This window comes from Protopterus annectens, chromosome 1.part0, assembly GCF_019279795.1.
Source record: "Protopterus annectens isolate FY-2018-M chromosome 1.part0, PAN1.0, whole genome shotgun sequence".
Taxonomy (NCBI): Eukaryota; Metazoa; Chordata; order Ceratodontiformes; family Protopteridae; genus Protopterus; species Protopterus annectens.
The window spans coordinates 949,951,205-949,964,929 of NC_056725.1; the positions used below are offsets into that span (position 1 = coordinate 949,951,205).

The 13,725-nt window shown below is 39.7% G+C and overlaps 1 protein-coding gene across 13 annotated transcripts in view; it reads left to right on the forward strand.

The window, feature by feature from the left end:
• LAMA2 (laminin subunit alpha 2) overlaps positions 1 to 13,725 on the forward strand; it is a 4,753,606-nt gene that overhangs the window by 4,501,397 nt on the left and 238,484 nt on the right. The window lies entirely within an intron of this gene.

Consider the following 13,725-nt stretch of genomic DNA (forward strand, 5'->3'; position numbering starts at 1 on the left):
GTGAATCCTGTCTTTATGTGGTCAAAACATTTGAGTTTTAGTTTTACTATCAGGCTTTGGCTTGAACAGTCTGGATGTATTTCCCTAATCACTTACAGATTTGAGCCTTCTTGCCATCCACAGAATTCTTGAATGTTTTCTCCACCACATCAGTTCAAAAGCATCAATTTTCTGGACCATAGCCTTCCTTATAGTTCAATTACTGGGGGAAAAAAAACATAGCACCGACTATATGGACCTTTGCTGACAATGTGCTGTATTTGCTGTTTAAAATCTTATCAAGCTTTTACATAGCTTTGCATCTAAAAAGCAAGTGCCTTTTAAATTCATGGCTGCATTCACTTGCAGAGATCTTTGGGACAAGTAAACAATATATGTCACTGCCCCACTGCTTCTCCATCTATTTTCAAACAACTACTAGGACTATATTACATAATAGTATAAGATGTCATCATTTTAGATATTTTGATATTGAACAACAAACCAGCTTTTGCACTTTTTACTTTCTCTTTAACCAACAGGCTTTTTGCAATAGGGTCATTTCTTGTGCACCTTCACATGTACTGTCTTCCCTTTATATTTTCCTTTAAAACTGGTGTTGCTTTCCCTGCAAATACTTCTGTGTTTAGAGGTTTCTCAAAAGTGAATCTCCTTCAGTTACTTGATGTAAAAAAAAAAATTGCTGTGATCCTCCTTGGGCTGATCCCATTGATAAACCTCTAACTTCTACCCCCACTTAAATAGTCACATTGATAAAGCAGTCTTTCACCATACCAAATATAATGAGAAATGTAAAAGCAAATTCCTGTGGTGGAGTACCTATATAAATACATTATATAACAAGAGAAAGATATTACTGAATGCTTATAAAAAGTCTCATTCAGCTTACCTTAAGAGCAAAATTTAGCAAACTTGTAAAGCACTTAAGAAAACCATCAAAAAGCTCAAAGTTGAATATGGACTTAAAATAGCTACTAAAACTAAAAAGAACTATAAATCTTTCTTTAACTATGTCAGGAAGTTATGAAGAAGCACCCAACAATGTTTGTAGCTAGTCCACAATAAGACTGTCTACTCTGATCTGTGGGAAATAACTAATATCCTAGCAGAAAACTTTAGTGCAAATTTCACTCCATTCACAGTTATTACTATTCCACAGATTTCACATTCACAGATACTCCCTGCAATTACCATGAAACAAGTGCCATCGTCACTGTCAAAAGTTAATAATATCTCATCCATGAGCCTGGATAACCGGCTGGATTGCCTGATTATCAGTACCAAATACAGCCCGATTCCCTACCTAAAACCTTCCCAAGGCCTGGAAACAGTCATTGTAATGTCAGTTATATACCACATTATTCTTACCAGCCTAATATGTAAAGCTATGGAATGTACTATTCCAGACCTCATTAATCTACACACTGAAAATCTGTTAACACTGGACCCTCATCAATTTGGCTTTGTCAAAGGGAAGATCTAGCCCTTTAACCTCATTAATTTCTTTGAAAATATACCTAAAGCAGTAGATATTATTTGCGGTACATGCAGTATACCTGGGCCTGAGTAAGACCTTTGTCACTATTCCCCATGTATGCATTATTTACTTATGTGCAATTACAAATATATATCCTAATGTTGTGTTGTGGGTAGCTAACTGGTTGTCTGACAGAACCCATATGGTTAGAGAAACAGGTGCCACTTCTGAAAGTAAAAACCATCACTGATATACCATAGGATTCTGTGTAGGGCCATAACCTATCTAGCACCTATTTCTCAGACCTTAATGCCAACATGTCTGGCCTAAAGTTATCTTAAGTTTGCAGATTACTGTAAATTGGGAGTTCATACTCGATCTTCCACTGGCTCAGAATTGCTCCATCATGAGTCATACCATATTACTGTGCAGATAAATTAATAACAGATAAACAATGAAATAAGAAGCCACCAGTCCGTACAGTATGCTGCACCAGTGTTTATTAACTTTTCAAGGACAAAACAACAAACACATAAAATGCTTAATGAATCATCGTGTTTTTCATCTTAATTCCAGACTTCATAAAATTAATACACTTGAAAACATCCCAATTTATATCCAACCCACTCTTTAAAACATCCAGTGAGAGCAAAGAATTAAATTAAAACTCATGAATAAACCTAGACCTATTAATTTTAATGCATTAACCCTAAAAAGTTCAAACCTTTAAATTATTATATATCCCTCACTAAAAATCAATCTCATTTATTTATTTTTTTATTTTACATTTGTTAACAGGGGTGTCTGACTGAGCTGAAAAGGCCCTTTTTCAGCAGATGCCCGGGGAGAAAAGCTCCACATAGAAAAATTACAGATACATTTAGATATTTAGACATAATCAGTATACACACAAATTACAATAGACATGTTTTTACAGTGATATGCAGCACATCAACAGTTACAGTGGAGACAACAAACAAGCAAATATTAATTTAAAAATAAAGGTAATTAATAGATTTGTGGTGTACAGCTGAAATTTGGAACATAGGTGGAATGCATACATAGTACACAGGTACAGTACATACATTGTACATTAGCCAGTGTTTGTGAGTAAGAGTGAAAACTATTATCAAGTACTCTAGGTTTAGTATGTGTACCCTATCCGTCTTCACTAGCCTGGGGAGCAGTCATGGCACTGCCAACTTTGCTTGAGATGTTGCCTAATGAGGTTTGTAAAGGAGGCTTTGGATGATGTGTTTTGTATGCTAGTGGGGAGACAGGTCCATTTTTTTAGCCACTGAACTACTATATAGTGTGTCTCCAAAGCTATTGTAGCTGTTGGTGACTTCTAGTAGTAGTTTGCTTGATGATATAAGAGGACTTTTGGCTGAGCGATGGTACTAGGTTTTTGAGAGCAGGACAGTTATTGGGGAGGTAATAGAATGACAGAGGCAGAGCTGATTGTAGGTTAAGAGATTGGGCAGTTCAAGCCAGTGGAGCTGTCTCAAAGCAGTACAGTGATGAGTTCTATATGAGCAATTTGCAGCAAAGCGAGCAATTCTGTTATAGCAGGTTTCCATTTTGCTTAGTTCAGTTTTGTTGAGATTAGTCAGAATGGGAGATGCATAGAGTAGGGTGGATAGAAGTTGGGAGCAAGTAATGGCCGATCTTGTGTTGTTGGTAAGAAATGGTTTGATATGGTAGAGTGATCCCATTTTGGCGTGTACTTTTTTAATAGTTACATTGACTGTCAAATTTTAGGTGGAAGTCCATGGTTATTTCCAATAGCTTAGCCTGTGCCACTGGAGCGATTGGAGTAGCATTTGTGGAGTAGATAGTGAATTGACTGTTATCGGTGTTTTTGTTAGAACTGGTTATAATCATAAGCTGAGTTTTCTTTGGATTGTGGATAAGTTGGGCTTTGGTAAAGTAGTTTTCAGCATCAAAGAATGCTAGTTGAGTTGTTTGCAGGAGGGTGGGAATGTTTTGTGCAGCACAGATTAAGGTAGTATCATCTGCATACTGAATGATAGATGCATGCTGTGTGGAGGTATGGAGGTCATTTATGAAGATTGTGAATAGTAGTGGTCCTGTGCGGGACACCTATAGTTAGGGGCAGCTGAGGAGAGAGAGAATGTTCCTGTTTCACAGCTTCGTACCTGTCAGTTAAGTAGCTTTGGAACCAGATAAGAGTGGAATTTGATAGGTGATACTGGTTTAGTTTGTTTAGCAAGATTTGGTGCAAGACTATGTGAAATGCTTTGGACATATCCAAAAAAAGAGTTGACACCTGCAGGCCTTAATTTTTGAGATGGTTTACTGTGTCTGTGAAGCAGAGGAGGGCTGTAGTGGTACTATGGGCAGGTCTGAAACCATGTTGAGTAGGTGACAGGATGTTGCTGTCTAGGAGATATTTTAGCACCTGCGTATGGATGCATTTTTCCAGGATTTTGATCAGGGGGGGAGAGTATAGCAATGGGTCTGTATTTATTAATTTCAGTGGAGGTCCCGCCTTTATGTATGGGTGTAACATAGGATATTTTCCAGAGTTTGGGCACATAGTTTTCAACAATTGATCTGCTTATGAGAGTGGAGATTGGGATAGCAATAGCATCTGCTGTGAGTTTCAAGAAATAGCTGGGGAGTAGGTCGGTTGGTGCTGATGAGGTTTTTAGTTTGGAGAACATGCTTTTGATTGAAGTGGTGGAAACTGTTTTGTGGGTAAAGCTTGTATTAGTGTTGTTTGTGTTGGGGGGGGATAGTGAGGTAGGAACTGTCCTGTGATACGAAGGATAGAATTGAGTTCACAAAGTGGAAGTTGGATTGTGTTTTGATGGGAACTTTAGTGTCAGGGGTGGTTGGTTTGGTGGTAGCCTTTTGTGTGAGTTTTAGTAGCTGGTTTACATTTTTCCAAAATTTTTGGGGGTTGTGTTGGTATTTAGTTTGTAATGTCATGTAGTAGGATTTTTTTGTCCAGCCTAATGCATTTTTTTGAATGGTTGCACAGTTCTTAGTACTTAGTTAGGCTTTGTGTTTCTTTGGTTTTTTGATAGCAAAGCCAGACAGTGTCTCTGGATGTGAGGATTTGTTTGGTTTCTTTACTGAGCCAGGGGTTTGTAGAGGTTCTAACTTTCATTTTCCGTATTGGAGTGACAGTGTCTAGGTGTTGTAGAAATGTTTTGTTGAAATATGCTACAGCCTGGTCAAGTGGGAGGGTTTTTAGGGGGGGTCCAGTCACAGTTACAGAGTAAATTACTGAGGACCTCAGGAGAAAAATTGTTTGTGTTTCTAGTGGATTTATAGTTAGTGGTTTTGCATATGCTTGTTCTACTATGTATAAGGTATATTATGTTGTGGTCACTTAAGGTGTCTGGGAGACTGCCTGTGTGGGGGTTAAATGTGGGGTTGTTAGTTAGGACCCAGTCAAGGATGGATTCCCTTTTAGATTTTTTTTATCTATATATAGCTATATATTATTTAAATGTATAACTTAATTATACCTATATAAAAACAAATAAATACATATATTATAATAAATAAAATGTTTTCTTTTTTCTACAAAAAGCAGTTCAAAGCCTATATTCATGTAATACTAATACATTTCTCATTAGCAACAGCTAAACACTAAAGTATTCTGCTACGCTGTGTTTCAAATGTAGTTTATTGATCACTAGATGGTGATGTTGCTTCATGAGAAATGCATTGGTATTACATGAATATAGGCTTTGAACTGCTTTTTGTAGAAAAAGAAAACATTTTATTTATTATATTTATTTATTTGTTTTTGTATAAGTATAATTAATTTATACATTTAAATGAGATCGATTTTTAGTGAGTGATATATAATTTAAAGGTTTGAACTTATTAGGGTTAATGCATTAATATTAATAGGTCTATGTTTATTCATGAGTTTTAATTTAATTATTTGCTCTCATTGGATGTTTTAAAGAGTGGGTTTGATATAAATTGGGATGTTTCAAGTGTATTAATTTTATTGGATGAAGTCTGGAATTAAGACGAAAAATGTGGTGATTTGTTAAGCTTTTTATGTGTTTGTTGTTTTGTCCATGAAAAGTTAATAAACACTGGTGTAGCATACTGTACGGACTGGCGGCTTCTCATTTCAGTGCTTACCTGTCTATAGTTCTTTTTGCATTGAATTCTCCTTTACTTTTTGGTTTAATAACAGATAAAGTCTTACCACAAAAACAAAGGGCAGTAAGGCAAAGGAAGATGATAAATTAAATGTCATCATGTATTGAATACAGCAAACTATAAAGCAATTAAGGCAAGAGGTGTCACTGTTAGAAGACTATAGAAGATGGAACAGATCAACAGAAATACTCAGAAAAATAGATGTGATAAAAGCAATGCACTCTATCAGAGCAGATCAGGATCTATCATGCACTATCTCAAATAATAAACTAAAAGTATAAGCATAGGCAGCGAAATAAGGAAGATATGTAGATAAATATAAAGGAAAAGTACAAAATAGCAATTCATTGATGACCAAAAAAATTTAATAGAGAATTGGGTAAGAAGGTAAAAGGAACTGAAACACCACCAAAAAAAAGAAGAAATAGATTCATTTTGGAGACATCTATGAAGATCATGTGGAACATAGCAAGGATGCTAAACAGAAAAAGTAAAAGAAAGAATAAGAAGTTCAAATGTACAGGATATGAAATGGGATAATGTAACAGCCAGAAAGATTGAAACAAAGTTAAGAAAATACCCTAATTGGAAAAGCCTGGGCCCAGATGCAGTACCTAACTTCTGGCTAAAAGTAATAACATCTTTACATGAAGATTTAGCCATGATTAAGAGCTATTTATATGCACACCCCATACAGACACTAACCTGGTTAACAACAGGAAAAACAATCCTCCTACTTAACAGCAAACCTGCAAGCTATCCTAAAAACTATAGACCAATAACCTGCCTTCCGATGACATATAAACTATACAGTGGAATTGATGCCGACAGAGTTTATAGTCATGTAGAAGAAAACTCAGTCATGGCAATAGAACAAATGGGTAACAAAAGAAAGTCATATAGAACAAAGGAGCATTTGTTGTTAAATAAAGTCATAATGGAAAACTGTAAAAAGGGGAAGAATCTAAATCTGGCATGAATAGACTAGAAAAAAAAACTTGAGCATCCCACATTCATAGATAAGAGAGTGCTTAACATTGTGTACGATACACCCTACAATGATATATTACATTACAGCAAACATGAAATAGTGGCAAAACACTTCACAGTTAAGCCATGATAAAGGACAAATTATTATTCCAGGGATAAAAATTCAAAGGGGGACATTCCAGTGTCACTCTTTGTCACTATTGCTCTTTTGTCTTGCCCTTAACCCATTAAGCTGACTACTTAACTGTTTAGGTTATGGCTACAATTTTGCTCCCAGAAAACAACAAAGTGTAAATACTTCTCATCTTCTTTTTGTAGATGATTTGAAACTGTGTAGTTCATCATATATGGAACTGAAAGCACAACTGCAAGTGGTCAAAACTTTTTCAGATGATATAATAATGTCATTTGGTCTTGATAAATGGCAAAAGTAACCTTTAAATCAGGAAAGCTGCAACACCAAAAAATACATCAGTTTGGGACAGGAATGTGGTATTAAAGAAGGGGAGTGTATAAATATTTGGGAACTGATGAAGGATCAACAATAAAACATGAACAAACGTGAATAAAACTTAGTAAGGAATATTTTAGAAAACTGAAATTAATACTGAAAACAGCACTGACATCTAGGAACAAAGTCCAAACTATAAATCAATTTGCTCTTCCTATCCTAATTTACAGTTTTGGAGTGATTGACTGGCCCCAAAGGTGTTGGATTGATTGGACAGGAAAACAAGAAGGATACTTCATGCTCACCAAATGATTTATAAAAATCAGTGCATACCAAGATTATATATTCCCCATTCCGAAGGAGGTATGTAATTTCTTGAAACTGATTACATGTATAGATCTGCAATCGTGGGACTGCATACATATTTGCTGATCTCAATAGACCCAAATGTAGTGAAAGTTTTGAAACATGAGGAGAATAAGTCTAAGATGACTTCCCTGCTTAGTTTAACAGAAGCATATCAGCGTCAAGTGGGAATGGAAATCAAACCAGAAGTAGATACCAGTAGTAGATAAAAATCAGGCAGTAACTTAATGTGCCAAAAAACAAAAGAAAGAATATAAGGTGAAGGATCAGATGAGAAGACAAGATGTGACAAATGTATAAATACAGTTACAAGTATAGAAAACTCTTGTAACAACCTCATGTTGATCAGGACCGAATGCAGGAATGGTTAAGGAGAGGTGAATTACAAAGTCCATTGAACATTTGTGAGAAACAGAGAAATGTAGGTTTTGTAAAACAGAATTAGAAGTAGTCACACATTGTGTTGCTTGATGTGATATATTAATGGCAGTAGGACTGTATACTGAAAGGCATAATAATTTGGCAAGACTGTTGCATTGGGCATTGTGGAAACATTATAATACTGAAGCAGCTGAAAAACACTGGAAACATCAGCCCCAAAGCATTATGGAAAACGATAAAGTTTGTATCACATGTGATTATCCATTACCAACAGTTCAAAAAATGGATGTGAGAAAACCAGATACAGTAATCCAGAAGACAAAAGTATCATTGATCACTGGAATTGCTACACTCAGTGACTACAGTGTCTTATGTACAGAGAGACACAAAGTTATAAAATACCAGGATTTGCAGGCAGAAATGAGTGCAGTGTAGAAGAAGGATACCCGGACAGTTCCAATAGTAGTAGGAGTAATGGGTCTTATAAAAAAGAATTTGCAATCATACTTAGATATGCTACTGATACCTGTAACTTTGTATGAATTGCAAGAGGAGTCATTACTGAGCACACTGTGGGTGCCCCGAGGAGCACTTCTGGCTAACATCAAAGACTGAAATAATGCTAATTTCATGAACTTTAATCATACTTTAACTTAGGAATGGAGTCCATTCCTGTCATGGTATTAGAAACCCAAAAGACTTGGGGAAAATTGGAGCAAGGGTAATGGTCTCAAATTAAATGTGAAAATGCAGTATAGTTAATTTTGGTATGGAAAATATTTTCCCGTCCATATAGGCTCACTACTCCAGAAAGACAGTGTTATAAAAGATCTAGGCACTCCTGTTGATAATTTCTTATTTTTTATGTTATCTTTTTTATTTTATCACATCTCTGCAGTAGTTAGGAAAGCCGTCTGTCTGGCACACCTGATGTTCAAAAATATTTCCTCCAGATCCAAGGAAGTCTTAGTTCCCCTGTACTTGTATCTCATCAAACCCATTATTGAATATAATGCCCCTTCTGGAATGTATTTGTCTTAACAATTCACTAAACTTGAGAGATCACACAGATTTCTAACAAAAAAGATCAGTGGCCTCAAAAATCCTAGTTATCACCACAGACTGAGAGCCCTTTCTTTATACTCAGTTTCTTTTACAGTCCTCTGTGGAGAGCTGTGTTTAACCTTCTGAGTTAAAAAAGATCCAAACTTCTTTGCCCTTTTATTCCTTCACAAAATAAATGGTTCCTCAAATATTAGTTTAAAGGGACTAAACCTTCATCAACAGATAATTAAGACACTTTGGCATGACAGATTCATATCCTATCATCCCTCACATGTGAACAAACCTCCACGGCATGTGAAGCAGAGAATCAACCTTGCCACCTAAAACACGAACATAGATAATTCGATGATGGGCCTCAAATTTTAACCTGATCTGTCCTGTATAGACCTCCTTCAGGCTATGCAGACCAATTGCTTAGTACTTAACTATGAACCTACAAACATTGATTCATGCTGGGTCTGGTTATCTTATCCCATGTTTTTTAAAACATAGTACTTGTGGTCATGTCTACATATAGGAAGGTAATCTGCATTTTTTTTAATCATTTGCTCCCATGCTTATTGACCATTGAGTTTTCCTCCTTGAGTCTATTTGTTCCTCCTCTGTCAAGTGTCAGCTAATAGGGGTGAGAGCCATCTAGAAGGGACCATCACCCAGGCAGTCACAAGGTTACTTTTCACTCTTGCTACCCTCTCAGCAATGGGAGTTGTTACTAACATAAACCCTACCACTAGTGGTGACATCAGTGAAAGGATCACCTACATTTCTATATCATAGGCATGCATGCTTATCCTCACGTGCCTGACAGATGCTGCCATCACTGGCTTTGAGGATTATAGTCATACCTGCTTATAGCCAAGCTCCGACTTGTGATCTGCCTCCACCCACCATTAGAGGGTGGGTCATTGATGAAGCAATGGGTTTAAATGTACGGTGTCATACCAACACTCTTCCCCCAGGATGGACGCACTAGTTCTTCCCTGCCTATGCCAGTCGGTGCCTAATCCACGATCCAAACTCAGTCACCTGGGCACTAGACAGGGCTTTCTCATTCACTAGCACAGGGAAGAGATAATCTGCATGTTTACCTTGTAGTGAATAATAGCAACATCTTACTGAAGGCAAGATTTTTGCTTAAACTTTTAGTGCCGAACATTCTGCATACACTTTGGTGTCACCTGTAAATTATCAATGTGGGTTGGCAATAGAATGCACAGGTCCTTACCCTAACAAGTATTGTCTGTACAGGTATGCCAATAAGGAAAGGTGAAGAGCACTGATCTTCATATGTAATTATTATCTCTGCTAAGATAAAACTCACTGAAGTAGTAATATCCATTTTCCCTTCCTTAGCACCAGCCACTTCTACATTTCCACCAGTTCATAAAAGCAAATGAATAGCATCTTCAAACTTTCTAACAGAAAATGTTAAAAACAACACTGCTGTGCATTCTGCATGCTTTGTCTAGATCCTGGAATGAGTTCTACTTATTCTGCTATGGTTTTAACAGAACTACCCAAGGTCACCTTCAGGTTATTTTGGGGAAGAGTCATTTCTCTGTAAGGTTACATTTTTTACCACCCATGGAATGTATTATTCATAACATGGTTTCTCTGGCAGTATTTTTCACTGTGAGAGGCTAATTCTTATCTCATACTGAATGATGTTGATATTTTTGAATAGCCCAAAACTAGTTTAAAGGATGAACTAGTATGTGCCACATTCAGTTTTTCTTGATGTTCAGAATTTAGTGATCTGTGTGGCCTCGCTTCATAAGGAGGGAATCTGTCATTTTAACTAAATTTTTCATTAACTGGTAAGTATAGTATTATTTCATGTTAAGTTGTCATTCTCGCCTTCATTCTTGCTGGATGGGTTTGGAGCCGATCCTCGGCTCCGACTCGGCCTAAACTATAGCTCGAGAGCTATTTTTACCGGCTCGAGGCAACCCTATATCCCACAATACCATGCGCTAACTCCCCAGATCTCATTTGCCGCTTCGCTGCGAGGTTGCCTTTTTTACCGGCTCAGGTCAGTAAAGGATTTTTTCAACAAATTTCTAATTTTTTGAGGTAGTTATTAGGCTATATTCCCTACTTTTTACTCACCTCTGTGTGTGTGTGTTGTTGTTTTAATCAGTCCCCTCATCTCCCCCTTGTGTGTAAGTGAGTGAGTGTGTGTGCTGATTGAGTGACTGTCTTAGGGCAATGTCCAAAGATGTTAAGGTCTCGGGATTCAAGAAGTGTGACTCGTGCTGTCAGAAAATGTCTCTGACAGACGGTCACACTTCTTGTGTCTATTGCTTGGGGCCTTTACACCTGCAGGACTCTTGTTCCGTTTGTCACGGATTTAGTTCAAGAGTCCTGCAGGAAAGGCGTAACAAGCTTATTCTAAGGGGCTTGTTAAAGCCTGATGACTCCCCATCCAAGTCTGGCTCAGGGAAGTCATCAAAAACTGCCAAATCCTTGGCTCCAGCTTCTGAGCCAAGGGCTGGTGTTGTCGAGACAGCTCCGACCTTGGTTCCGACTGGCTCCAAGGTGAGCAAAGTGGGTTCTGCTTCGAAACCATCATCGGAGCCAACCCCAGCACACAAGCGCTCTAGGTCCCCTTCTTTAGAGTCCGTCAGATTGGCTCCGAGGTCCCCCCTTCTATCGGAGCGGAGTCATAGGACTCATTCATTGAGGTCTTCCAGGCTCTCCGATCACGACATCGAGAGGGTGGTCAGTAGGCTCATAAAGTCTCAGGCGCTGTCCCAAATGATTCAGAGCCCATCTCACCAGACTGTGGCTCCTTTGATACAGTTATCCATTCCTCCGACCCCGCTCTCCCTCTCGGAGCTTCGGCTCTGGTTAGTTCGGCCCCGACATCATTCTCTGAGCCTTCTCTGTTGGTTCCGGGGGCGGTTCCAGCCTCTTCGGAGCCGGGGCTACCTTTGGTGTCTGATAGGGGAGCCTTCATGGTGATGAGGAGTGTGCTGGACCCAGTGTCCACTCCAAGGTTAAGTTCTGCGGTTCCTCCCTCTGTAGTGCCCGTTACAGTCTCTGGCCACCCTCCTATACCCGACAGCAGAGATCCAAAGCGTAAGGTACCCACTTTGGGTGTCTCCTCCTCTTCCGAGGGTTCCCCTGAAGTTTTAGGGGAACCCCCTAGGAAAAGAAAGTGCAAGAGGAAGCAAATAGACTCCCCAGAGTCTGTCACGTCGGACACCGACTTGGATGAGTCATAGGGTTCCCCCAGATCCCCCTCTGAGGATGTCTCCTTTTCAGACATCCTGGAGATCCTAAGACAGAGGGGAAATTGGTCCACTCTCAAACCTTCTGAGGATGAGTCGGTCTACCTTGACGCCTTTGGATCTCACCCTTCCACCTCCTGGGTGTCTCCCCCTTTCGACCCACTAATGGAGGTAGTGGCTAGAAAGGCTTGGGCAACTCCTGATTCAATGGAACCTACCCCTAGGAGGCCTTCTAAATTTATTTCTGCACCAGATGACAAATCCTTTCTCACCAAAGGTGTTTCAGTTGATGCTATGGTGGTAGCAGCAGCCACTAAGAAGGAATTAGCTGATCCTTCTGTACCTGTTCATCCTCCTAACAAAGAGTCCGGGACCATGGACAGGTACGGCAAGCGGACCTTTGCTTCAGCGACATTTTCTATGCGATCGCTGAACTATTTATGTCATTTCACCCGCCTTCAAAGAGACTTGCTCACAGAGCTGGGTGAAACGGTACAGGATCCTTCTGCTGCGGGGTTTAAGGACAAAATAAACTCTCAGCTGGCTACTCTGAACTCCATTGTTATCTCCTCCATGCAGCTAATCTCTTATGCAGCCGATGGAGCGAGTAAGGCCACTGGCACAGGCGTTGCGTTGAGATGCCACGCTTGGATGCGACTCTGTAATTTTTCCGAACCCTTCAAGGCGTCCTTCACCAACACACCCTTTGACGGTTCGGAATTGTTCGGGCCTCAGGAGAAGAATACCCTCACCAGATGCGAGCAAGATGGTAAGACTCTCTCTGCCGTGGAAGTCCGTTTTTCCACGCCTTCTAGACCTTATCCTAAGGGACAGAGGGGTGGAAAGATGTGGTTCCGCAAACCACAGGGAGTCGCACCTGCCGCACGTGGTGAATTTCCCCCTAGAGGCAGAGGGGGGAATAATAACAGACGCTGCCCCAGGGGCAGAGGGGGTCCACAAAACCAGGGTTCCAGGGAATCTTTCCCTGACCAACCCTTTCAGCATCCCTGAGAAGCTGCTCGACTGTCCGCCTTCGGAGGCAGTTGGGGGAAGATTATCTCTGTACCCGGAAGCCTGGCAATCCATCACTCAAGACACATGGGTACAGAAGATCATATCCGAGGGTTACAAAATTCCTCTCACTTTCCCTCTGGTACAACCGCCAAAACCCCTACCAGACGTACCTCCCATGCAGAGGGGTCAGGCTCAGCTAGAAATAAAAAAGCTGTTAAACAAAAGAGTCATCCAGGCAGTCCCAGCAGATCAGCTAGGATCCGGAATCTACTCCAGGTTCTTTTTGGTACCAAAAAAGACAGGAGATTGGAGATCCATTTTGGACCTCAGCAGGTTAAACAACTATGTGTTAAAGACAAAATTTCGGATGGTAACACTGCAGTCTATTCTACCCTTTTTGGGCAGAGACAACTGGATGTGCTCGTTAGACCTCCAGGACGCGTACTACCACATAAAAATACACAGGCGCTCCAGGAGGTTTCTCCGCTTCTGGCTGGGAGTCAGTCATTTTCAATTCAGGGCCCTGCCCTTTGGTCCCACCACAGCCCCCCGGGTGTTCACCAAATGTTTGGCAGTGGTCACGGTTCACCTGA